Source organism: Lissotriton vulgaris, chromosome 11 (genome assembly GCF_964263255.1).
Source record: "Lissotriton vulgaris chromosome 11, aLisVul1.2, whole genome shotgun sequence".
In the NCBI taxonomy this organism is placed as follows: Eukaryota; Metazoa; Chordata; class Amphibia; order Caudata; family Salamandridae; genus Lissotriton; species Lissotriton vulgaris.
The window spans coordinates 967,100,547-967,127,253 of NC_141699.1; the positions used below are offsets into that span (position 1 = coordinate 967,100,547).

The window sequence follows — 26,707 nt, forward strand, 5'->3', positions numbered from 1 at the left end:
AACCAGGGGTTTCCAAACCGGACCTGGAGGGCCGGATCCATGCCATATTTTTGGGATATCCCCATTGAGATACATGTAGTTATTTTAAAAATCTGGCATGGATCCGGCCCTCCAGGACCAGTTTGGAGACCCCTGTTGTAAACAGACCCTGGCCTCTCACAGACACCACAGGAGAGGCCATGTACACCAAGGTTGCTCGAAACGCTTTTTATTCCTCCACTCTGCCAATATGCGAGGGCTGTACAGTGACCCCCATCCAGTGCCGGTCACAGGGACAGTAACACGGAAGACGTCGTAGGAAAGGGGTTTTCGCCCTAGCTCGGGAGTGCACTAGGTGTATCTGAGCCCTGGTGTCTCCTTGTGCTTAAAAAACAGCGAAAGATACTAAGAGCAGCCAATGAATACAGACTCCCCTACACTAGACATATGGCTTCCCAGAATGCCTTCACCCCCTGTCGCCTTCTCTATTACCTGAGTGAGCAGGGAGGGGGTAGATTTTTGACGTTAAGATCAAAGGCAATTGCCCACCACTTACACATTCTTTGTATAATGAGATGGAAGTGACTGCAACGGACCCAGAGGAGCATTTGTGCTTTGTCTTTGGTATAAAAACAAACAACAGATGAAAATGAAGCGATATGCCATTATCACTTACTAAAAAAAATACCTCGGCGTAAATGTAGTTCTTCAAGGTTAACTACCGAATAACCCAATTTCTTTAAAACTGTTATCACTTTTTAGTCAATTATTTTCTACGCAGTTTCCATTTTATATATGAGAAGCGTGCGATGTATTTAGAAGAAGCCGTAAATGTTCTTTTCATGTTTTGTGGCTATGTTTAGCTTCTGTTTTCTTCTGCTTTCACTCAGGCGGCCATGTGGGAGCTTCTAATGAAAGCAGAACATGATCAAAAACCTCCTGCATCATGTCACGTTTTCACTGTCTCAAAAATCAATGCTGTTGACTTGATTTATCCTGTCAAACACCAGCTAGATGAGTTTGAAATATAACTGTCCATTGCACCATATATCAGGTTTTGCATTCCTTTATTTTAGGATAACAGTTTTCACCATAATGTAGGCACAAGCCCTGAAAAAAAGAAGTGGGGGGGACTAACCAGGTTAAGCAGCATGCTAGTGAAATCATGATGCCTGCCATCACAACGCATGATATCACGACGTGTGACACTGCATGTGAAATCATAGGAAGTGACCTAACTTGAAGCAAAATCACAAGAAGTGACATCAGATATTAAGACCTCACACATATGTTTGTCAGGTATATCATGAGTACATTTAAGGGCATTATGAGATTTAACAAATTACATTTAGCGTTGGGTTGCGCCCAAAAAGTGGCGCAATCTTGACGCAAAATCTGGGCCTCAAATGATACATTTCTTTTTTTAAACCCTGCCACAAAGAAATTGGCAAAAAGGAGAAGCATGGCAGTAGATCTGTAATGCTTAATTGGTTGCAAAGTCTACATTTTAAAATATTTGACTGGGTTAAGGCATCTGCTGTAAAGGTGCTCGGTAAATCTCAGGGAATAGTAATAATGGTGAGATAACACTGAAGTTTAAGCATTGTTGAAGAGACCTGTGTTTTGAGAAGTTCCAGATTTAAATCAAAGTAGTATAAGGTTAATGTGTCTCCTGCAAAGCATATCACGTAACATGAAGATGACAGATTTTGATTGTTTGTGGATCGTAAAGTGGGTTACTACTTTTAACACAGAGATCCTTTTGTTACCTGCAGTTCATAAATTGTAATTCTTTTAATATAGCACAGTGAGCTATGAAGGACATTTGACTCCTACGGTAAAATACCATCACTCCGCATTTTTTACTCCGCATACTTTCACTCCTCATACCATTAGTACGCAGGTACCTTTACTCCGCATTTTTTCATACCGCATGCCTTTATATATTATATGCTTTTATCTCGCATGCTTTTATGACTAAAATCATTGTAAAAGCATGATTGGTAAAAGTATATGTTTTAAGGTAAGTTGTAAGGTAAGCATATGGGGTTTTTTTGGGTTCAGGGGTATTTTAAGGGTGGGTTTGGGTTATGGGGTGCAGGGGAATTTAAGGGTTAAGGGGTACAGGGGTATTTTTAGGGTTCAGGGGTAGGTTTGCGTTTTGGGGTACAGGGGTATTTTTAGGGTTCAGGGGTAGGTTTGCGTTTTGGGGTACAGGGGTATTTTTAGGGTTCAGGGGTTGTTTTGTGTTTTGGGGTACAGGGGTATTTTTAGGGTTCAGGGGTTGTTTTGGGTTTTGGGGAACAGGGGTATTTTTAGGGTTCAGGGGTTGTTTTGGGTTTTGGGGTACAGGTGTATTTTTAGGGTTCAGGGGTTGTTTTGGGTTTTGGGGTACAGGGGTATTTTTAGGGTTCAGAGGTTGTTTTGAGTTTTGGGGTACAGGGGTATTTTTAGGGTTCAGGGATTGTTTTGGGTTTTGGGGTACAGGGGTATTTTTAGGGTTCAGGGGTTGTTTTTGGTTTTGGGGTACAGGGGTATTTTTAGAGTTCAGGGGTTGTTTTGGGTTTTGGGGTACAGGGGTATTTTTAGGGTTCAGAGGTTGTTTTGGGTTTTGGGGTACAGGGGTATTTTTAGGGTTCAGGGGTTGTTTTGGTTTTTGGGGTACAGGGGTATTTTTAGGGTTCAGGGGTAGGTTTGGTTTTTGGGGTACAGGGGTATTTTTAGAGTTCAGGGGTTGTTTTGGGTTTTGGGGTACAGGGGTATTTTTAGGGTTCAGGGGTAGGTTTGGGTTTTGTGGTACAGGGGTATTTTTAGGGTTCATGGTTTGTTTTGGGTTTTGGGGTACAGGGTTTTTTGGGGGTTCAGGGGTTGTTTTGGGTTTTGGGGTACAGGGGTATTTTTAGGGTTCAGGGGTTGTTTTGGGTTTTGGGGTACAGTGGTATTTTTAGGGTTCAGGGGTGGTTTTGGGGTACAAGGGTATTTTTAGGGTTCAGTGGTAGGTTTGGGTTTTGGGGTACAGGGGTATTTTTAGGGTTCAGGGATTGTTTTGGGTTTTGGGGTACAGGGGTATTTTTGGGGTTAAGGGGTTGTTTTGGGTTTTGGGGTACAGGGGTATTTTTAGGGTTCAGGGGTTGTTTTGTGTTTTGGGGTACAGGGGTATTTTTAGGGTTCAGGGGTATGTTTGGGTTTTGGGGTACAGGGGTATTTTTAGGGTCAGGATGGGTTAGTGTTTAAGGGTGCTGGGGTATTTAAAGGGACTAGGGTGGAATTAGTTTTTAGGGTTTTTTTTTATTTATATATATATATATATATATATATATATATATATATATATATATATATATATATATATATGTGTGTGTGTGTGTGTATTATTAATATAGTTCTAAATATAATGTAATTTTAAAGACTTAATTCTTCATTTTATTTAAAATTATATATATATGTGTGTATATATATATATATATATATGTGTGTATATATATATATATATATATATATCTTTAAAGATAAAGTACTTTTACAAAGTATATGACTTCACCACACATGCATTTGCGTTATAATTGCATGCGGAGTGAAGTCATATGGTTGTGAAAATTTGCGGAATCATGGCTTGAGGAGTAATGGTTTTTGCGGACTTAAAAAATGCGGAGTGATGGTATGCGGGATTTTTTTTGCGGAATGGAAAGATATATTCGACTCCTACACATTGTAACCCAGTCTCATGTCACTCATCTTGTACATTGATTTACACATGTACATGAATTATTCTGTATGTATAATGTGTATGTTACGCAATATCAAGGGTACCCCCTACAACTTATTTTCAGGTCTGGAAGAAAGGGGGAGGCAAAAGTAAATCAACACAAAGTACTCCCACTAGCCCTATATTGCTTTTATGTAGGCTGACTGCCGCTCTTTGGGGCTATTCGCTGTGACTACATAACAAAGTATAATTTCTCTCTCTATATATATATATTTTTTGTATTTTTAATTATTAAAAATCATTTTTCATCATTGATATCGATATGAAAAGAGTAAAAAACACTTATTTTCTTGTAAAAAACTTTTTCCCATCCGTATTTCTTTTATATAAATATCCTAAAATGTCATCTATTACAGCAGGTCATCATGTATATTATTCTTTAACATGGACAATATTAACTGTATCATTTCCTTACATTTGGACAACCCCTAGTAATGCACCACACTTTCATACTGGCCTCTCACGCCAACATACATACCCATCCGTTCATCAAACCATACCATGCCCTCCCAAGATCACATACACTACAGTGGTCACAGTAAAGACAGATGTACAACAGTCTCCGTGACAGTGTTCATGGTTGGGTATCAAACATCCAGGTATGTATGTTGGCGTGAAAGGCTTGTAAGCAAGTGTGGTCCATTAGTAGGCATTGCACAAATATAAGGATATGATACAGATAATATTGCCCATGTTAAATCATAATATACATGATGAACGTTTGTAATAGATGAAATTGTAGGATATTTATATAAAAGAAATATGGATTGCAAAAAGTTTATTTACACAAAAATAGGTGTTTTTACTCTTTTCATATCGATATCAATGATGTAAAAATTATTTTAAATAATTTTAATTTAAAGCAAATGTAAAAAACGAAATATATAGAAATTATAAGTTTGTTTTGTCGTCATTACGAATAGCCCCAAAGAGCTGCAGTCAGCCTACATAAAAGCAATATAGGTCTAGTGGGAGTTCTTTGCGTTGATTTACTAATGTGTATGTTACGTAAAGAGCTCTGACACCCTGCATTGGGTTGCATAGCGCTATAAAAGAAATAAAATAGTGCTATTGAAATTATTTGTGTAAATACTGGGACAGTCCAACACATCTGACATTCTTACAGTGCATGCATCTCCTGTATACTGAGACTGAACGCAAAAGCATGCCAATCTTAACCGTGGCGTAAATTCTCCTGCAGTGCGGGAGAATTAATGAGTGGGCGGGGCTGCGTCGGCCAACACATGTGCGCAGCACCAGTGAGGTAGTGCCTTTGTTTCCCCTCTGTGGCATTTACATTTAAGTGTGAGGTTCCAGCCATCCCCACCCCCGCCCCCCGCGTCAGGATATTCAAACCAAAGGAGTCTTAATGGCCACATAACTTCGGCCCAGCTGGAGGTGAAAAAAACTACCTTACTGCCTGCATGGTGCTGTTGGGAATGGAAAGCAGACAATGTACAGGCGCTGCTGCTGAATGTGTTGTCCACAGAGTCTGGGACAAGTTCAGCATATTTCTGTGGGGCCCAACTTCTTGCAGGGGGGCGGCTTCCACCCTGTGAAAATAGTGGGACGACACTGCGTGGCTGCCTGTACGCCTGACTTGTGCCCTGATGTAGGCCCATTCTTTTATGATGGAAGTATGTCAGTGTTGTGACGTCACCGATGTTACGTCATTTCCTGTGACATCGTTGTTAAAAACCAACATAAATTAGTGCCATCATTTAAATATGAGTTGAGCACTGGACACTAACGTGCGTGCACTTTTTTACACCATCTCAGACTGGGGTAGGAAAGGCGCTCTCGCATGAAGATGCTTGACTTTTCCAAGTGTTTGTCACATGTCCCATTCTTACTAAATTAGATGCCATGAACTTTAAAAAGACTCACCGATTTTCCCATGAAGTATTTATTTATGAATTGAGTCCCTCTGGGCCCAAGTACAGTTTTGTTCCTGGCTGCTACAGTGATTCCTGCGCTGTGTTTCTGCGCCGCACGTGTATGCAATATTTACCCTCTGTTTTTTGGCGCTCCGCTCAAGGGACAACATCGATGTCCTTCTATAAGGCAGCCATGCATCCTTCAAGCCCAACCAACCAGTCCGGACTCACTAACGTGCTCGCGTGCGTCCCCAGGTGTGGCAGAACCGCCTCAGGAAACGGCTCTTAGCATCATGCACTGATAAATTAATGAACACGGCTAATGGGCACGCGGCAGACCGCGAGAACTCATTAGGAGGCATGCTGGGTAGGCGGCGCGGACAGCTCTAGAAGGCGCGTTTCAGACCTGATTCTGCTGAAAGCGGGCTGTGGAGATGTGCTGGCTGTGGGAGGACGGAGGATTCACGAGTTACAGCTCCGAGGCAGGTAGAGTGTCTAAATACCGGCTCGTCGCCTTCCAGTTGTACTTTTGCTGATAACTTGCAAACAAAGGATAGAGGAATGAACTGCTGATTTTTGTTAACCTAAAGAGCGCATGGTAAAAAGAGGATGTGTTTCTATTTATGTATGCGTTTTTTTTTTTGCAGCGCGGACTTCGAGGGTGTCAGAGCGCTTTACAACAGAACCGCATTACATAAGGACTTCAGAGTACACTTGTACTTTTTACACAGTACTTTGTGTACTGCAACTTGTTCTTTCTCGCACTTCAATTTAAGAAAAGGATGTTTCTCTTGCGTGGCTTCGGTATTTGTCCTTAACGACTTAGGGATTTGTATTTTGTTTGTATACGGTAGCTATAATTTATCAGGATTCATGAAGTTTTGGTGTTGATGAAAACAAAATTGACCACAATGTAACGGAACACTAAAAGCAGATATTCGGTTATTTTTTTGTAGCTTATTTAGTTGTGTATTAGTCCAGTCTCTACATAAATTCAATACATCTGTGCTTCAGAACTGGGCATAAAGTAACTATTTGTGGGTAAAAGGGTTGAAGCTTCATCGTTTGATAGACATTATCAAGATGCACTTATTTGCCATTGTTACATTTTACAAGTGGAATTTCGTCTTAGGTAAAATTACTGTGTTGGATTAAATTCGTTTTTATATAGCCAGTTACGTAATGGATACACATCTGGTTCAGGATTGCATAAGTGGGCACAAGGTACACATTTGTGCTGATGGGCTCTGCCTGCCTCTGGAGGGAGCCTAGAGACATCCCACGAGGGGCTTCAATCTGCTCCTGCATCTCACTGACGTAGGTGTGTCTGGGAATGGATGGGGAGGGGGGGAGAAGGGAGGGGGGGGCACAGGGGGACAGCGGACCCTCCATGCACTCTTTGAAGGCGTCACACGTGTACTGTACACCAGTCAGGAAGCATGTAATTAGCGCATCACCCATGTTCCCTTTTGCCCGCATGTAATTAGCGCATCACCCATGTTACTTTTTGCCCTCTTACTCTTCTGTAATATAGTGCAGACAGACGGACAATGGTGAGCATTCATGTATGCTCGGCGGTGATGGCGTCACGCAAACCAGCGCGCGCCTCATTGCCTTTGCCGGTGTGTGGAATGTGCGCTCGTGCAGTGTGTATGACAGGAGGGCCGGCGCGAGCTTCCCTGGTTCCTTCTGTAATACGAGTTTCCAGGAAGCGAAAAAAGTGGCTACGAAAACCCAATGTGCTCCGGGGACACTTGGGTAATATGGGCCCTGAATATCGAAAACATGGCCACATGCAATTCGCCCCTTCATTTACAATATCAGTAGAGGAGGGAGATCTTCCGACAAGGAAAATAAAAGGTGGGAATGTAGCCGATTTGTTTACCTGATGGGCGTAATTGGGTTTTATCTGCTGCTCTGTGCGCAAAATAGGAAAAACATTTTTTGTAGCAAAATGAGGCTCTGGCAAACGTATTTACTGTAATGTAAGGGCAATCATGTAACTACAGCGCCCATCCACCTGACTGTGCACTTCAAAGCAACTTTCACAGGATACGTCTGTGTGGAGCCCCTCCCTGCAGGGTCCTCCTGGCTGGCAGGTATCACACTCCAACTCCACTGCTTGGAAATTTTCTTTGAGTACACTTGCATGACAGCTTTGTTACTAACAGTGCTTGAAATGGAAAATAGAAGTGCAAGTAGTCTGTACCAGATTACCTGCTTTTTTTTTTCTGAGAAGGTAAATACATTGGGAAACCCAATAAGCCCTTGGATGCTTGGGCAATACAATGATAGGTAATAGGTGCCAACAAGGGAATTTGTTTGCAATGAACTTAAATGAATATGAAATTACTTCAAGGATTAGTCCACCTTGAACAAACCATATGTGTCATAAGACAACTTTAACCAATGAGACTAATAAGCACAAAAACACGGGAGATCCTAATTCTTTGAAAGTACAAATAATTTTATATAAAGCAATGTTTAAAAAGGAGTACAAACACATGAGTTAAGTCAGCAAAAGATCATGAACACAATATAAATCAAATTATCCTAACAGTTCATGACCAACAACTATTCAAATAAAATGTATAACAAGACAAATCTCGTACTGGAAATGAATGTTGCTAGAGATTGACACAGTTTCTCTGGAATAGAAGGTATGGTCGATGTTTCAGTCTTGTGGCTTCAGTCCTTCAGACCCTCTTCAGGACAGTAGTGTTTGCTAGAACAAGACTCTTGTATGAAAAATAGAATATGACCAAAAACCATGACACAAATCGGTTGTCGCAAACGTAAATGAAAGTACTAACGTCTATGATGCATACATTTATTTAAGGTCAGTTGGACTATTCGTATTCAGCAGGAGAGCAATCTTCCTTACGTAGTGTATCTTAAATTTCTTTGGAGATGATAGCGAAGCTTGATGACCAGTGTACGTCCGGCAATCAGGGCATGCTTCGCTAACTATTTTCTCCAAAGAATTTTAAGATACACTACGTAAGGAAGATTGCTCTCCTGCCTAATACGAATGGTCCAGCTGACCTTAAATAAATTTATGTATCATAGACGTCAGTGCTTTCATTTACGTTTGCGACAACCGATTAATTTCATGGGGTTTGGTCATATTCTATTATTCATACAAGAGTCTTGTTCTAGCAAACACTACTGTCCTGAAGATGGTCTGAAGGACTGAAGCCACAAGACCGAAACGTCGACCATACCTTCTATTCCAGAGAAACTGTGTCAATCTCTAGCGACATACATTTCCATTACGAGATTTGTCGTGTTATACATTTTATTGGAATAGTTGTGGTCATGAACTGTTAGGATAATTTGATTTTACTTCTGTTCATGATCTTTTGCTGACTTAACTCATGTGTTTGTACTCCTTTTTAAACATTGCTTTATATAAACATATTTGTACCTTCAAAGAATTAGGATCTCCAGTGTTTTTTGTGCATATTAGTCTCATTGGTTAAAGTTGTCTTATGACACATTAGGGTTTGGTCCAGATGAACTAATCCTTAAAGTAATTTCATATTCATTTAACTTCATTGCAAACATAAATTCCCTTGTTGGCACCTAGTACCTATCATTTTTCTGAGAAGTGCCGGTAGTTTCCAATTAAAAGTATAGCATTTCTCTTGAGAAGTGCCGGTACTCTCCATCTCAAAATAAAAAAGTGCCAGTACTCCATACAGTACCAGCCCATTGAAAGCACTGGTTATTAACATAATGTAATTACAATTAAGTGTGTTTCAATAGCCAGACCCTGATAGTGGTAAGTGGCACAAGGATTCCTATTGCCTAAAATTCCTCAATGGCCAGAAAGCAGAGTTCTTGATTTGCAGGGCATTTGGTTTGCGTTCCTCCCATTTTCAAACCCGGGCAGGCAGATGTGGAAACAGCAAAACTGCCAGCAGTTTTGCTTCTGCTTTTATGGATGGAACAAGCAGTGGCAAAGCCGACAGATCTCACCTGTGCAATATCTATTGGCTTTGCCATTGTTTTGTTTAGCCATGTAGTATAACAGTGCAGGATCTGGGCATTGTGTAGTATGAGATAGGATGGCTTGTCATTGTATATCATAGGACATACTATGGTACACCCTGAGACCGGTCTCAGGATGCTTGTTTTCCTGTCCACGCAGTACCTGGCCTGGCAGTTCATGCTGGACCGTTCCCATGGGGAGGTAGGTCAAGGCTGATTTGCGTATGGCAAGGTCCAAATTGGGGTGGCATAGTCAGCAAATAAACAATTGATTTAGCCCAGATCTGTGACTGGGGGTGAATGTTTGATAATGCCAGCCGCGGCCTGTGCAGGTAAGAAGGGTGGGGCCGGATGGGGGGGATTTCGACAGCCGACGGCGAGGAAAAACAAATTATTTTAAATTTTTTCCCTTGTAGTCATCTGTGGAAGCCCCCCAACCCGGCCCCACAGCCTCATCGCTCTTATCTGCACAGGTGGCTTCTGGATAATGCTCAGGATTACACCCATCATCTTTTCGTGTTAACATAGTATAGCTGGCTGTATGGTATGGTATGGCTTGTCATGGTATGGTATGTGATTGTATTGTATGATTTGATATGTTATGATAGCATATGGTATGGCATAGCTTGTCATTGTATAGTATGGTATGGCTTGTTGTTGTATAGTATGGTGTGGTGCGGTATGTTATCTTTTGGGATGGTATTGCCTGTCACTGTATAGAATGGTATGGTATGGCCTGTCATTGTATGGTATGGTATGGTGTGGTATATGGTATGGTGTGGTGTGATGTGGTGTGCTGGGGTATGGTGCAGCCTGTCATTGCTTTTTATGGTATGGTGCGGTCTGTCATTGTATAGTATGGTATGGTAGCAGAGAGAGGGTCAAACGCAGGAGCGGCCTGGCCCACTGCCTGGCTCAGGGCCAGCAGATGTAAAATAAAACGATGTTCTTGCATGGTTTTATTTTGGATTTGCCAGTGCTGTAGGGAGGGGCGGGGCCTAGGCTTGGGAGGGGGGGGGGAGGAGTGCTACGTGCACTCTACTCCCTAAGTGCTCATGTGTGTTTGGCCAGCCGTCTGAGGCCAAATAAAACACTCATGCACACTTAGGTTTTCTCCAGCCCAGCTGCATTGAGCACCCAGGCTGGAGAAACCCCACAAACTCCCTGGTCTGAGAAGGGCGTCTTTTGAGCCCACCCTGGCCAATACCCGCACTGCTCTGCAGCACGGGGATTGGATGGGAGTCTATCCCAGAGGCTGCTGGGACCCAGGAAGAAGAGTAAAGGTGGCGCGACGCTAAAGGGGGCTGTCGGCTGGAGGTAAGTTTTTATTTTAAAAATAATATATTATTTATAAAAAAAACCAAAGCGACCTCCCGGGAGACCCCTCCTGCGCTCCCCCTGCCGCCCCAACACCATTTATTCATGGCGGCCTCCATTGGGCCAAAGCCACAGGAGTAAAAGAGAGGAGGAAGGAGGGCAAAGGAACACAGCTGGAGGGCGAGAGAGGGTGGGTAAATACAACACAAACGAATGGAGGGAGAGAGGAAAATATGAAGGAATATCATGTCTGTAATACAACTAAAACGAAATAGTCAGAAAATATAAGTGAGAGTGCACTCTGAAAAAAACCTTTCTTAACTACTGTGTAGCGTGTTTGAAACAGTAACAAAGACAGAGATACAGAGAGAGGGGTCAAAAGTCACAGGGATGGAAGTTGGGGGTGCAAAGGCAACACAGTGGGAGAGAGGGCAACATGAAGGAATATCATTTCTGCAATATAAATATAATTAAAACAACAAAAATCAGAAAAATATAAGTGACAAACATACACCGAATATAAAGTTTCTTAAGTATGGTGTAGTGTTTTTGAAGTAGTAACATAGATAGAAATACTGAAGAAGGTGTCAAAAGCCACAGGGAAGGAGGGTGAGAGGGAGGTGGGCAAAGGCAACATGGACCAAGGGAATGATGGTGGGATGGAGGGTGACAAACGCATACCAATGGAGGGTAGGAAGAAGCGGGTAAAGGCAGCACAGTCTGATGGAGGGAGAGAGGCAGCACAAAGGAATTTCATGTCTGCAATACAACTAAAGCAATTACAGTCAGAAAATGTAAGCAACATGCGCACTCCTTTTGGTATGGCCTCTCATTGTATAGTATGGTATGAGCTGTCATTTATGGTATGGTATGGCTTCTAATTGTATATAGTGGTATGGTACGGCATAATTGTATAGTATGGCATGGTTTGGCCTGTATTTTGTACAGCATGGTATGGTCTGGCCTGGTTTGTGCAGTATGGTATGGTTTGGCCTGTATTTTGTGCAGTATGGTATGGTTTGGTCTCTCTTTGCATAGTATTGTATGGTATGGTGTGCAATAGTGTGGTATGAGAAGGTATTGTATTGTATGGCATGGCTTATTAATGTATAGTATGGTGTGGCCTTTCTTTGTATAGTATAGTATGATTTAGCCAGTCTTTGTATTCTATGGTATTGTATTGTCCGCCTCTCTTTCTATTGTATGGTATGTGATGGTGTGGCTTGTCACTGTATTGTATGATATGGTATTATAAGGTATGGTATGGCACTGTATAATATGTTATGGTTTTGTATGGTATACTATGGTATGTCCTGGTATTGTATGGTATGGTATGAGTTATCACTTTAAAGTATGGTATGGTCTATCTTTGTATAGGGTGGTATGGATTGGCCTGACTTTGTATACTATGGTATGATATGGGTTGGCCTCTTTTTGTATGACGTGGTATGGTATGGCCTGTCATTGCATTGTATGGTATGGTATTATATGGTATGGTCTGTCATTGTATAATATGGTATGGCATGGTTTTGTATGGTATGGTATGGCCTGCCATGCTGAGATATGAAAGAAATATAGGCCAACTACAATGGGTGGTGTTATCAACAATTATACAGCCCTGCAGTGTTATGTGCATACATGAGCACAGGTGCCAACAACGAGCAGCGTAATGCAATTTCCACCTCTGAGCTGGTAAATATGCATTAGTCTGTTAAACATGTGACAGTATTTGCTTCATTGGGCAGTGCTTGTGATGAGATAAGAATAGAAGCCAGGATGAGATAGAAAGACTACATTATGTGGGGCACACCATGCCATGAGGGCCGATGTACCTATTTCATTGCATTGCACAGAAAAACAAATCACACCGTGCGCGGTGATTACTGCTGCATACTTTGCATACATGGCCGACGCCATCTTGTGGTGCAAGAAGTGACTGACAAAGATGAGCTGTTCGAAATTGTCCCCTTAACGATGTGTGACGATAACTAGGCTGCCTTCCAACTTTTCACTTATTTGCTCAGTGTTTTTATGTCTACTGTGCTTCTAGGGTTGAACGTGTATCAAAAACGAAGTCTCTAGAATAAACAATACAAAAACAAAAAGCAACAAAAAAAAGAGATGCCATTTTGGTGATTGCTACCGGTATTGAAATGTTACATACCAGAAAGCAAGGCCTGTAGGTGGGAGTGAAGTAAAGAGCCTGTTTTTCTGCGATAAATTAATGTAATAACTGAAAACTGCAGTGGGACTGCTGTTTAAAAAGGCAAAAAGACCGAAAACGCGAAGGAAACCTTTAGATTAAAGCTTGTGGTAAACATGTAGTGGGTCAGTCAAAGAGATTTGTATAAGCTTTTTTTACACGACGCTTCGCTCTTTAATGTCATTGATAGCAAATTCATATAATCAAATAATTCATGTGTTATTTGTTAAACCCGGGGACATTCGCATGGACTTCATTAAGGGGCTGCCAGAGCTCCCAGCTGTGACTGCTGGCTCGACTCCTGCCTGCGACCTCATGACCTCAGAGAACAGACGTTAACTTGGAAAATAATAACTTCTTGTACCAAGTGGTGTGGATCATCTCCATGCCTCCCACTGCCCCATAACCAGGGTTGGCTTGGGATCAAAAATAGTCCCGGGAAGGCGGGAACGCAAAAGAAAAGAGGCCAACATTTGCGGATTGCCTTTCTGAAAAACACTGCTTCGGGGAAGTTTTATAAAAAGAAGGATGGAGGTCTCTGACAGAGGCATGTTTTGATAAATTCACTTAGATTAAAAAAAAGGCACATTTTAGTTTACACTGGTGAACTATACCTAAATACAAGTGAGGCCACTTCAGTTCAGGCCCCCTACCCCCACTCAGTCTGCATACACTAATGGGTTGGCCCAGCGAGAGAAAGGGAGTGACACCTCAGCCCCTTTGGCAGAAGGGAGGTAATAGAGGCCCATCTGCCTACAGAAAGGCCACTCAGGCACCCACTGGGCCACTGGCGGCATCCGAACAGCACAGACGCCGCCCAGATCAGCCCACAAGCTGCACAAAAAGCGGCACACAGCTGCAACTCGGATACTGGTCCCTCGGCCATTGCCCGAGCACCAGCCTTACCAATCCGACCCTGTCCATAGCTTCTGGAGAGATTAAGAAAGAAATACAAGTGAGAGAAGGAAAGAGAAAGAGAGAGAGGAGGAAAAAGTTAAAAAGTTTGAGGCGTAATAAGGGTAAAGTAACAAAAGTACGAAGACACTAGAGAGAGAAGGGTAAGCAATCAAGAGACAAACACAGGAGGATGTATGTTTGAGAGAGGCAAAGAGGGATGAAAGTAACACCAATAATACTGTGATATAGACAGGTTTAAAGGGACAGATAAGGGAGTAGGAGAGGAGGGAGAAAGATAAAATAGAGTGGACAAAGAGACAGCACATGTGAGAAAGTTAGGTGAGAGAGGGGAAAACGTATTATAAGGAAATCCGTGAGAAAGACATAGTTAAGATAAACAGGAGGGGTGAACAAGAGTCAGCAACAGGTGAGAAAAATGTAACAGATTACAGAAAAGTTAGACAGATCACAAACAACTGAAGGGGAGGGTGACTGCGTATCAAAAGCTATATTACATCTCTACCTTTGATGTTATTGGGGGTCAAAAATTTTGCTGAACTTCTGCTACTTCTGGCATTTTGCCGAATCGAAGCCCATGAACATTCATTCTTTATTTTATTACTAAGCATGGGCGAATTTTGCGAATCTCGCGTTCGCGAATTTTGCGGATTTGCGAACTCGCAATCCGCAAAATCCGCGAATTCTCGCGAATTTGCGGATTTTTTTTTTTTGTGTGTTTGCGCGGGTTTCTGCCAGTTCGCGAGGGTTTTGTACAATGTCGCAAATTGCGAACTTACCTGTCGGGTCGCAAGTTTCGCGAACTTGTTGTTTCTACGTGTCCAGCCTGTTTGGGACACTCTTCTTCATAACTGCCACTCTCTGTCACCACTGCCACTCTCTGACTACTCATGCCACCCTCTGGCCCACCCATGCCACCCTCTGTTTCATCACAGCACCCTCTGGTTGTCCAGTCAGTGTACATTATTGTGGCAACGCAAGCACACCTTCCCTGCCTCAAGTGACCTGAATTAATTTGGGGCTGATTAATGTGTCACAGAATATTTTTTTAGCTGGCACCTGCTTCCTTAGTGCTTCCTGATTAGTGAACTTTTGCACTTGCTAAGTGCTTTCATTGTTGCAAAATTAGTTACAACACCTGCCCTGCCCCAACTGACAATAATGAATTAGGGGCTGATTAATGGATTTGAACTGCCAGCCTGGCTCCTGCTTGTCTCCCTTAGCTGTAATTCAGGACCGTTGTGGCATATGTGTAACTATTCTGAGGTTCAGAGCAGGGTCACATAATAGTTGCAACTGGCAACTGAACTCTGGAGGGGCCCCTCAGCAAGCACTACAGGAAATGGCTACTAATGATGAGCCTGAACTTTTGAACCTGGTAAGTAGTTTCAGTTTTGATTAGATCGTATTTCTGCAATTTTGCACTTATTCGCGGGGCGCGAAGTTGTACTGGGAAGCCGCGAACTCACGCGAACAGTGCGAGCAGTGCGAGCAAAATCCGCTGCTCGCGGATTTGCGGATTTTGCGGGAGATTCGCGAATCTCGCGGATTGCGAATTTCCCGAAAATCCGCAAAATCCGCGAGCGAAACGGATTTTCCGCCCACACCTATTTATTACTTAACCATTGTTTATTTCTATTCTATGAACTAATTGGAAATGCTGCAATATAGTGTACACAGTGTATTACATAATATCTTATACATTATATCATCTGAATACATGAATAATGAAGTATTTATTTTCATAGACTTCATGTACAATGGGACTTTCAACCTTTTGCTCTATTTGGCGGTGTGTTTAGTTGGCGTAAGCGATCAAAAATCTGTGAAAGGAAGTTTTGATGTGATATGTACGTGTCCAAGATATACCCCTCTCATAAATACTTTTTTAAGTTCTCCTGCGGTTGGGCTGGTTATGGGATCAAGTGTAATTGGGAGCCGGTGGGTGGGCTGCATACTTCATGAATCTTTAGCTCTGCTCTAGGAAATGATCCAGGACTCTGAAAGGGCTAGAGGGAGATACATCAAGCCATTGCATAACCAAGGACCTCCATGTCCTTCCACCATCTTGACGAGTTGGAAAAGGGCAGGATAGGTCTATCACGCCCAGCGCCAGAACCCCTGGACCCGTCGAACGCCACGACACCAGAATCCACTACAACGCCAGCACCCTCCACGCACTCAATGCCGGCCGAAACCACACCTGCTTCCAAGCCACCCCGAAACGGATCCACGGACCCTTCTTCTGCCACATCTGCAGCTTCACCTGCGACAGAACCACCAAATTTCCAAGGACTGGACCCAACCACCTCGGCTGCATACTCCTCAACACCCGCTCCGCACGCAAACACGCCGTCGAGCTCTGGGATCTGCTCGACACATCCGCCCCAGACGTGGCCTTCCTGACCGAGACCTGGTGGAACGACTCCTCGGTGCCTGACATCGCCATAGCCATCCCGGACGGCTACAAGATCACCCGCAGGGATCGCGCCAACGGAATTGGAGGAGGAATAGCCATTGTCCATAAGTCCACCCTCAAGGTCGCCATCCACGCAGACGACACCCTCTACACCGCCGAACACCTGCACTTCCAGATCCATACCGACCCCAACACCACCCTCAGAGGAACACTCCTCTACAGACCCCCGGACCCTGGGCTCAGTTCAGCGACTCCATCGCCGACCTCGCCAGCACCCACACACTCGCCTCCACGGACTACATCCTCCTTGGGGACCTGAACTTCCACCTCGAGAACAACAACGACGGCAACTCCGCCACCCTGATCGACAACCTCGCCAACCTGGGCCTCAGACAACTCGTCACCGCACCCACCCGCGCCGCCGGCCACACGCTGGATCCCGTCTTCTTCACAGGCTCCCACGTCGCCTTCGACCACACCACTGCACTCCACTGGACCGACAATAGCTGCATCAATTTCACCTTCAAGAAACCAACCACGCACCACCGAACCCAACAGCTGCCTCGCTGCTGCTGGAGCAAAGTCACCTAAGACAAGCTGATCACCTCCCTCGCCAAGAACCCACCCACCGACCCCACTAATCGAGACACCGCAGTCTGAAACCTCAGACAGTGGATCGACGACTGTCCCAACACCCTCGCCCGCTGAAGAAACCCTCCAACAGCCATGCCAACAAGAGAGCCACCTGGTTCACCGATGAGCTTCAGACCTCTAAACGCTCATGCCGGAAACTGGAGAAGACATGGCTCCACGAATGCACACCGGACAACCACGAAGCCCACAAGGACGCCACCCGCAGACACCACCACCTCATCAGATTAGCTAAGAGATCCTCCTTCAAAGACCGCTTGGATAACAACACACACAACAGCAAAGAGCTCTTCAGCATCGCAAAGGAACTCGCCAATGCCAACGACAACCCGCCCTCAAAAGAACTGTGCGACTCACTAGCCATCTTCTTCCACCGCAAGATCGCCGACATCCACGACAGCTTCAACACCACGACCACCCCGACTACGCCAGACTCCACCTCCCCTGTGAACACCACCAGCGCCAACCGTCTGACCTCCTGGTCCAACGTAAACGACGACGAGACTAGCAAGGTCATGAACTCAATTCACTCAGGATCTCCGTCTGACCCGTGCCCACACCACGTATTCAACAAAGCAGACGCAGCCATCGCACCCCAACTACGGAAGGTCATCAACATCTCCTTCGAAACTGCGACATTCCCGGAAAGCTGGAAGCACGCCAAAATCAACGCCCTCCTCAAGAAGCCCAAAGCGGATTTTTATTTATTTATTTTTATTTAATGCGATTTTATATAGCGCGAACTTTACCCGAAGGTGTCAGAGCGCTTTACATAAGAACCAGTTGCAAAACATAAGGACTTAGGATTACATGCGCTACATAAAAGATACAAACAGAAAAAATTGCAAATGTACAAGATGAAAAGTCACACAAGGAAGAGATACAAATAGAATTTAAAATTGCAAATGTACAGATAGTAAAGTCACTCAAGGAAGAGATACAAATGGATATACTCTAAGAGTCACATAGGAATGATAAAGAGAACAAAGGTCTACCTGCATATACTAGTGATTAGAGTTATCTCTATACACATAAGGAAGGGATACGAATGGATATACTCTAAGAGTCACATAGGAATGGTAGAGAGTACAAAGGTCTACTGCATATACTAGTGATTAGAGTTATCTCTATGTACATAGGGAAGGGATACAAATGGATATACTCTAAGAGTCACATAGGAATGGTAGAGAGTACAAAGGTCTACTGCATATACTAGTGATTAGAGTTATCTCTATATACATAGGGAAGAAATATGAATGGATATATTCTAAGAGTCACATAGGAATGGTAGAGAGTACAAAGGTCTACTGCATATACTAGTGATTAGAGTTATCTCTATATACATAGGGAAGGGATACGAATGGATATACTCTAAGAGTCACATAGGAATGTTAGAGAGTACAATGGTCTACAGCAGGGGTCTCCAAACCGGTCCTGGAGGGCCGGATCCATGCCAGATTTTTTGGATATCCCCATTGAGATATATGTAGTTATTTTTAAAATCTGGCATGGATCCGGCCCTCCAGGACCGGTTTGGAGACCCCTGGTCTACACATACACTAGTGATTAGAGTTATCTCTATATACATATATATACAAATAGTAGAATTGCGAGGGAGTAGGGAGGGTGGGAGGGATAGTGGGACCCAAGGACCTCAAGAACTTCCGGCCCATCTCCCTGCTCCCATTCCCCGCAAAGGTCATCGAGAAAATTGTCAACATGCAAATGGCCCACCACCTCGAAGACAACATCTTGGCCCAGTCCCAGTCCAGATTCAGACGAAACCACAGCACCGAGACAGCCCTCATCGCCGCCACAGACGACATCAGGTGCCAACTAGACAACGGTGAAACAACAGCCTTCATCCTCCTGGATCTGTCAGCCGCCTTCGATACGGTCTGCCATCGCACTCTAAAGACACGCCTCCTAGAAGCCGGAATCCAAGAGAAGGCTCTTGACTGGACCACGTCCTTCCTCTCCGGCAGAATCCAGAGTGCCCGCCTCCCACCCTTCCAATCCAAAGCCATCGACATCATCTGCAGCGTCCCCCAGGGCTCATCCCTCAGCCCAACGCTGTTCAACGTCTACATGGCCACCTCGCACAAGTGGCCCGCCATAACGACCACAACATCATCTCCTACGCTGACGACACCCAGCTCATCCTCTCCCTCACCAAGGACCCACACACCGCCAAAACCAACCTCCACGAGGGAATGAAGGCCGTCGCCGATTGGATGAGGAGCAGCCGTCTGAAGCTGAACTCTGACAAGACAGAGGTCCTCATCCTAAGACCCACCCCCTCAGCCTGGGACGACTCCTTGGGGCCGACCACACTGGGAACAGCACCAACACCCACCGACCATGCACGCAATCTAGGATTCATCCTCGACTCCTCCCTCTCCATGCCTAAGCATGTCAGCGCCGTCTCCTCCTCCTGCTACAACACCCTCCACATGCTCCGCAGGATCTACAAGTGGATCCCGACCGAAACAAGAAGAACGGTGACACAGGCCCTCGTCAGCAGCAGACTGGACTACGGGTATGCACTCTACGCAGGAATCCCAGCCAAACACTTACGACGACTACAACGCATCCAAAAGGCCTCCACCCGACTGATCGTCAACGTCCCCCGCCGCAGCCACATCACCCCCCACCTGAGAGACCTACACTTGCTCCCCGTCGACAAGAGGATCACCTTCAAGCTTCTCACCCTCACACACAAAGCACTCCACAACGCCGGACCAGCCTACCTGAACAGCAGACTCAGCTTCCACACCCCCACCCGCCAGCTCCGCTCCGCCAGCCTTGCCCTCGCCGCTGTCCCCCGCATCCAACAAATGACCTCAGGCAGCAGATCCTTCTCCTACCTCGCCGCCAAGACCTGGAACACCCTCCCTACCCACATACGGCAGACCCAAGACCTACTCGCCTTCAGAAGACTCCTCAAGACCTGGCTCTTCGAGCAGTAGCAGCACCCCCTCCCCTCAGTGCCTTGGGACACTCATGGGTAAATAACGCGCTTTACAAGTACTTTGATTGATTGATTGATTGATTGATTGATATAGAGGTTTCATCTTCCTCTTTCACTTGGACAGTCAATTTCAAAGAACCAGAACATAAGAAAGAACTAAAGGAAAAACAAATGTCCAGTGAAAGATAATTAACCTGTATGATCGAACAGTTTTGGAGAGTCATTACATATATTAAGAGCCTCCTCTTCTCTTCATAGACATATGAGACCCCATATAGGGCAGAGAATCAAAGTGCAAAGGAGGAGCAAAGCACTGTAAGCCTTCTATCAACCCATGCTATCAACCAAGACAGTAGAATCTCAAGAGACAATTAAGCCAAGTCTTTTTGATGCTGAATTCACAGGGCATGAAGTAATGTTCTGAGAGTATGTATATCTGGAATAAAACTCAGTAAAGCATTTACACATTTTTGTTGTGGATTTGTCTGTAGTGCAGCATATATTTCTAACAGCCAGATTCATCAACCAAATTTGCGATCCCAATAGCTGCAAATTAGCTATTGCGATTGCAATTAAAAGAAAAGCAATTCATGATCAAAAAAAGTCCAAAATTGCGAAATCGCAAAAAATATTATAATCGCAGAATCTAGGTGGAACCCCTTTAGCGAATCGGAAATAGCGAGAATCCAAGGATTCTGCGATATATTTTGCGAACTTGCTAAATAATCGCAAACGCAATTCATGAAAACTTGCAAATAGCGAAAAATCGGAAAATCGCCATTTGCGACGCGCAATTTAAGAAGAACCCAAACCAGGTGGTAACCATGAAGTCAATACCAAAAAAACAAAAAAAAAACCTAAACAAGCCCCAGGTGCTGACCTGACCAAACACACTTAAGGAGACACAGTAGGAGCATGTGGACTCACACAATGTCAGGACTCTACATGGTGGTCAGGCGACGAAGGCTCCAGGCTGCAGCAAGGAACAGACACAGGATCCATGAGCGAATATTCCACCAGCGGATCACCCTTCTGGGCCAAATTGAGGAGCAAATCTACTCCAAGTACCGCCTGAATGGGGCAATGATCACCAAGCTGATCCGGGACCTAGACCCCCTGATGCAGCACCCAAAAAGGACGTCCAATGCCGTGCCCACCCGTGTCCAGGTCTTGTGCTGCCTGCACCTCCTGGCCTCCGGAAGCTTCCAGGGGGTAGTTGCCGTTGCAGGGGGGATCTCCCAAAGCACCATGTCCCGCTGCCTAAGGAGTTTCCTGGAGGCAATGCTGACCCGGCTACACCATCACATCACATTCATGACCACCCAAAAGGACTTGAATCAAACCAAGCTTGATTTCTACAACATTGCGCAATTCCTACATGTAATAGGATGCATTGACTGTACCCACATCCACATCTGCCCACCTGCAGAAACAGAATAAATGTACCGGAACCGCAAGTTCTACACCTCCCTGAATATCCAGATGGTGTGCAACGCTAAGACAATCATCACGGACATAGTGGCACAATACCCGGGGAGCACACATGACTCCTTCATATTCCGGCACAGCGGCATGCACACACGACTGGCCAGGGGAGACTTTGGCGAAGGACACCTTCTAGGTAAGTACACATGCCAACAAATAGTACATTGTGACCATGTAGCTGCGCATAACAGGCACTAACCCTCTGCTCCTATCATTTAGGTGACAGCGCCTACGGTCTCCGTGAGTACCTCCTCACCCCATACCTCAACCCTGCCACACCGCAGCAACGGCGTTATAATGCTGCACACATCCGCACAAGAAATTGCATTGAGAGGACATTTGGGCTTTTGAAGAGCCAATTCCGCATACTTCACAAGACTGGTGGGGCCCTCAAATACCAGCCTGAGGTGTGCTGCCGCATCGTGGCCGTGTGTGCAATACTCCACAACATTGCTACCAAGTGCAGGATACCTGTAGAGATCTCTGGCAGTGAGTCGAAAGGGGACAACCGCCCACCTGCACAAGTGCATCATGCACGCGGGGAGAATCCTGCTGAAGGACATAGGCGCCCCAATCAAATCACAATTATATGTTTCTAGTGCACCCACTCCCCTCACCCAACACTTCACTCATGCATGACAATTGAAATAATGACATGAGTCAGATTAACTGGTACTGAATATATATTATTGTTAATTTCAAAATAATGTGTCATTTTTTCTTACAGTTATATGAGATCTGTATTGAGTCATACATCCCCATGTATGTGAGGAGGGCATGCTTGTTTCATCAGCATGGCCCTGCATGGTACACAATAAATTGTCAGTGGCACCTCCGGGCGGACGCTCCCAGTCGCCTTTCCACCTCTTCCTCAGCATTTGCCCGTGAGGCAGCAGTGGGCCTGGTGCTGCGGCAGGGTACTGTCACCAGTGGCAACGACAGGCTGCTGTGGCTGGAATTGCCCTCACTTGCGTCATCCCCCCACCTGCCTGGCCATGGCCAGTCGACTGCAGACTCTGCACTGCAGTGGTGACTTGCTCCAGTGCCCTAGCGACATCCTGGCAGCATTGCACCATTTGTATTTGCATCGCCAACGAGCGACGTGAGAGTTGGCAGGTGGCATTCCCAATAATGTAGTTCGAGCGTGTGTACGCTGACAGGCGGGTCAGCAGCTGGCGGTGGCGGCGGCGGTTGACGTCCCGCTGGGTCAACAAGACCTGGGTGTTTTCCTCCACAGCAGCGGTCATCCTCTTCATTCTGTCAGAGAGCTGTCTCCACATTCCGTGCAGTCTTGTGCAGCTGCAGGTGGATGGCTGCAAGGTGACGTGCCTGCTTTTGGTGTACGCGGAGCATACGACACTCAATTGACAAGCCAGGTACCCGATTATATTCACCCCCCTGCCGGCGCGTGGTGTTGTGTCACGCGGCTCCCTCACCAGTCCGCTGGACTGTGATCTCACAGTGGCTGTGCGCCTTGTTTGCTTCCGTGCAGCAGCTGTAGTTGTCAGTGCCACTGGCATGGGTGTCACACGGGGTGGTTTTGGCACGCCTGTTGTTGCTGGGGTGGCCCTGTCCACAGGGCAGGTGGTGGTACTACTGCTGGTGCTGGTGCTGGCCCTGATGGTCCTGGTTGAGGGGAAGGATGGACGTCTCCCTCTGTGTCCTCTGGATTTTCGTCTATTTGCAGGGCCTCACTATCAGTGCTGGGTTCTTCAGCGCCACCTGTGATGTAAAGTGGACGGTGATTATTGACATGTATCTTGCACATGGAAGGTTGCTACATGCATGCAGGCTAGCATTCCCTGACTGGCTGTAGGATTGACTCTCACTGGACAGATCTGGCTGTATGGGGCTAAATGGAAATTGTGGTCAGACTACATGTCCCACAATGCAATAGGGCTTTTCTGGTGTGCATGGGCTGCATGACTGCATGGGTTTCTAATGGGTAGCTCTGGGGTCATGGCCATTGTTAGGGGACAGGGTTGCAGTCGCATGGAACTTACCTTGGGATTCTTGGGTGGGTCGGGAGGAGTCCAGCCAGGTTACTCCCACGCTTGCCTCGGAATTCAGGGTGTCCTCCACAAGGTCCTCCAGTGGGAAGTTGGGTGGTACGGTGGGCTCTCCTCCTCCAGTTGCAACACGCTCCCCCAGCCTCTCTGCAATCCTTTCCTTGGCACGCCCTCTGAGGTCACACCACCTCTTCTTCAAGTCATCTATGGAGCGCTGGGTCACTCCAACTGCATTTACTTTGGCTCGGATGCGCATCCAAATGCGCCTTTTCACCGCCTCAGGCACCCTCCTTGAGTCCTTCCCAAAGAGCCGGTCATATACTTTGCTCACTCCCTCAATTAAGAATTCCAATTCTTGTTCAGAGAATTTGATTTTACGTTTCCTTCCTGTGGAACTGCTCCCTGCTGCTTCCTGGGACATTTTCTGCTGTGGGGTGTCTCCTGAATTTGAGCTGGAGGTGGTCTGGAGTGGAGCTCTGGCCAGTGCAGCTCCCACTTCAGGCTCAGTATGCAGAATGAGGGAGGGAACTGCCTGCTTCCTGGTTGTGATGTCATCACTGTGCTCGAAATGCGACATCCTGTTTTTGCGATCTCGCAATTAGCGAGATCGCAATTTGCGATTTCGGTATTGCGAGATCGCAATTTATTCTTAGAAAAAGGCCGATTCTGCAAGTTATTTAGCGATTTGAGCAAAATCGCAAACGGCAATTGCGGCCGTTTGCGATTCACTTTTTTTGGTCGCATTTGTTAATGAATCCCATTCTGCAAATTCTAAATTGGAATTCGGTATTTCTCACAATTTATAATTCGCAGAATTTGGGTTTCATGAATCTGGGGGATAGTCTTCTAATCAGATTTAATGTTAGATGCTCCATACTTATGTTTGTGTGAATCTACGCAGCCATAGAGTGTTTTGCCCTCAGTTTTGATTTCTTCGTCAGATGAGAACCTCTGTAATATTATTTCTGCAAATCTTTACTAATGCAAGTCCTGGATAGGACTGTGTCACTTTTGAAAGGTCTCTGGGCGCACAGTTTGTCTGCAGGGTCAGAGAGGGATGAAAAATCGGCACAGGTATTAAAAAAAGTGATCACCATTAGCGTACCAGATAGCTGAAAAAATTATCAGCATTTGCGAATCAGACGAGTATTGAAATTGTAAAGCTACGCTGTATGGGTATTTTGAAAGATTTGGAAGACTGATTGCATTTGCGATTGCTGCAGGCAATCCTTGTGGTGATATCAGTGAAACTGGCAGGAAAAAGATTAGCAAAGCTGGCCATAAAATTGGCCAACAAACTGCTAAAAATCGGCCCACACTCTGATCTATGAGACCAGACCATCGTGCAATGACTTACTGCCCTATAAGCCCATCCAACCCTGTCTGTCTGTCTTTCTCAGTTATTTTGTATCAGCTGTGACGAGGTCCCACCATAGTCTACTTACCATGTAACATAGGAGATAGTAGCAGACCATTACCACCACCATAGACATGTACCATTGATTAGTTCCATATTTTTAAATAAAATTGAACCCCATCCAAGTTGGCATCAGCAATCCACAAGGTGGGAATGGTAAACAATTTAAACGTCAAGTGGGAAACGCAGGTCTTGCAGTGGTGTCTAAAAATTGAAAGAGTCACATTGAGTTTATGTTTTGATTTTTGATCAAACTAATTGATAAATAAAACATTTCTGTCAGTAGCTCTAAACATAATAATATGGTAGAACTTTAGCTCACAGACTGACACATGCTTTTAATGATCTGGAATCAGGTGAGTGGGACATTACAATCTCAGTACATTATGTGTGACTTACAATACACACAGTGCCATATTTTTGTAAGCCTTGTACTCCACAAGCGTGGCCACTTTAAGGACCACAAGTCATCCTGCAGCAAACTACAATACGTCTAGTCATGGGACTTGTTTACAAAGTGGTAGCCCTCATACTACAGTCAGACAGAGAGGACAAAGCTTTCACAGAAAAACCCAAAGAGGGCAAAGATATTCCATCCAGCTCATAACTGATCCACGGCATACCCAAAACCACGCAGAACTGCAGTCCCCCTTAATAAACTAATTCTTTCAACCTCCCTGCCTTCAGACTAAAGGTTGCCAAGTCCGAGTGTTTTACTCTGCTCACTTACTTCCTCCCAGCTATTTTAGCTTCTCCGTCCTATTTGAGGTGCTCCTTGAGAGAGGCAACATTTAACAGGTTTGCATGATCCAAGGAGCTAGGACGCCATTTTGTAGCCACCAGCATAATTATTTATCTCCATGAAGTCCAAATAAAGAATCCTTTTTTTCAGTACACATCTGCAAATGAAGGCACAGGGCGTACGAGATTTACCCCAAATCACACAACAGGGAAGAAACCAGAGCTAGAACCATGGCCTCTGGGTTCACAAGTCAACAAGTTGGCCACAAGGACACATGTCCTGGAAGTAACTATGCAGCACAGCATTTGCACATTTCAGAGCTAGTTTGTATCAAATACGTTACATAAGTGCCCAAATTATCTGTTAGTTAATTTGTGGAACATCAGTTCTGAGGCTCTCAGTCACTGTTAATGGCGAGGCATTTAAAAACGCATTAAGTTAATCTTCTAAATACACCTTCATTTGGCAAGCACTACAAACTGTCCTAAATAACGGGCTTTTTTCCAACTACTCTCCCGAGATGACGTGCCTTGTACTGCTGTACTCTGCAGCAACCCATTTGTTACATGATTTATGAGACGCAGTCACACTGCACATCTAATATGCAAAGCTTTCAGTGAAGCATGCTCTCCTGCAATATTGTTATTGATGCTTAACAAGTCATTATGTCAGCCTGATGGGCTGGCTGTGTTTGTCAGCCTTATTCGGTTTCTAGGAAACCTGGAAAGGATTGTACCCAGAAGACCCTCATCTTCCGATTTTTATTTGAATTCAATAGTTATCCCCGGTCTTTTGAAGTATTTTGAAAACGCTTGCTCTATTTTTATCCTTTATGAGACCCGTCACTCTTAAGAACATCAGAGATTAGTCCAAATGGCACTTTGCCGAGCAGGAGATCTTCATTGGGAATAATATAGAGTTCTGCTGCAATTGGTACATTGGGTTTGCGCTTTTCTTGTAGTA

The 26,707-nt window shown here is 45.0% G+C and overlaps 1 protein-coding gene across 1 annotated transcript in view; it reads left to right on the top strand.

The window, feature by feature from the left end:
- The first annotated feature begins 5,952 nt into the window (after positions 1-5,952).
- The window catches only part of P2RY12 (purinergic receptor P2Y12), a 136,778-nt gene continuing 116,023 nt past the window's right edge, over positions 5,953-26,707 (top strand). The window contains exon 1 of the mRNA XM_086944908.1: positions 5,953-6,108. The gene's annotated coding sequence lies outside the window, so the exon portion shown is untranslated. The remainder of the gene's footprint in view (positions 6,109-26,707) is intronic.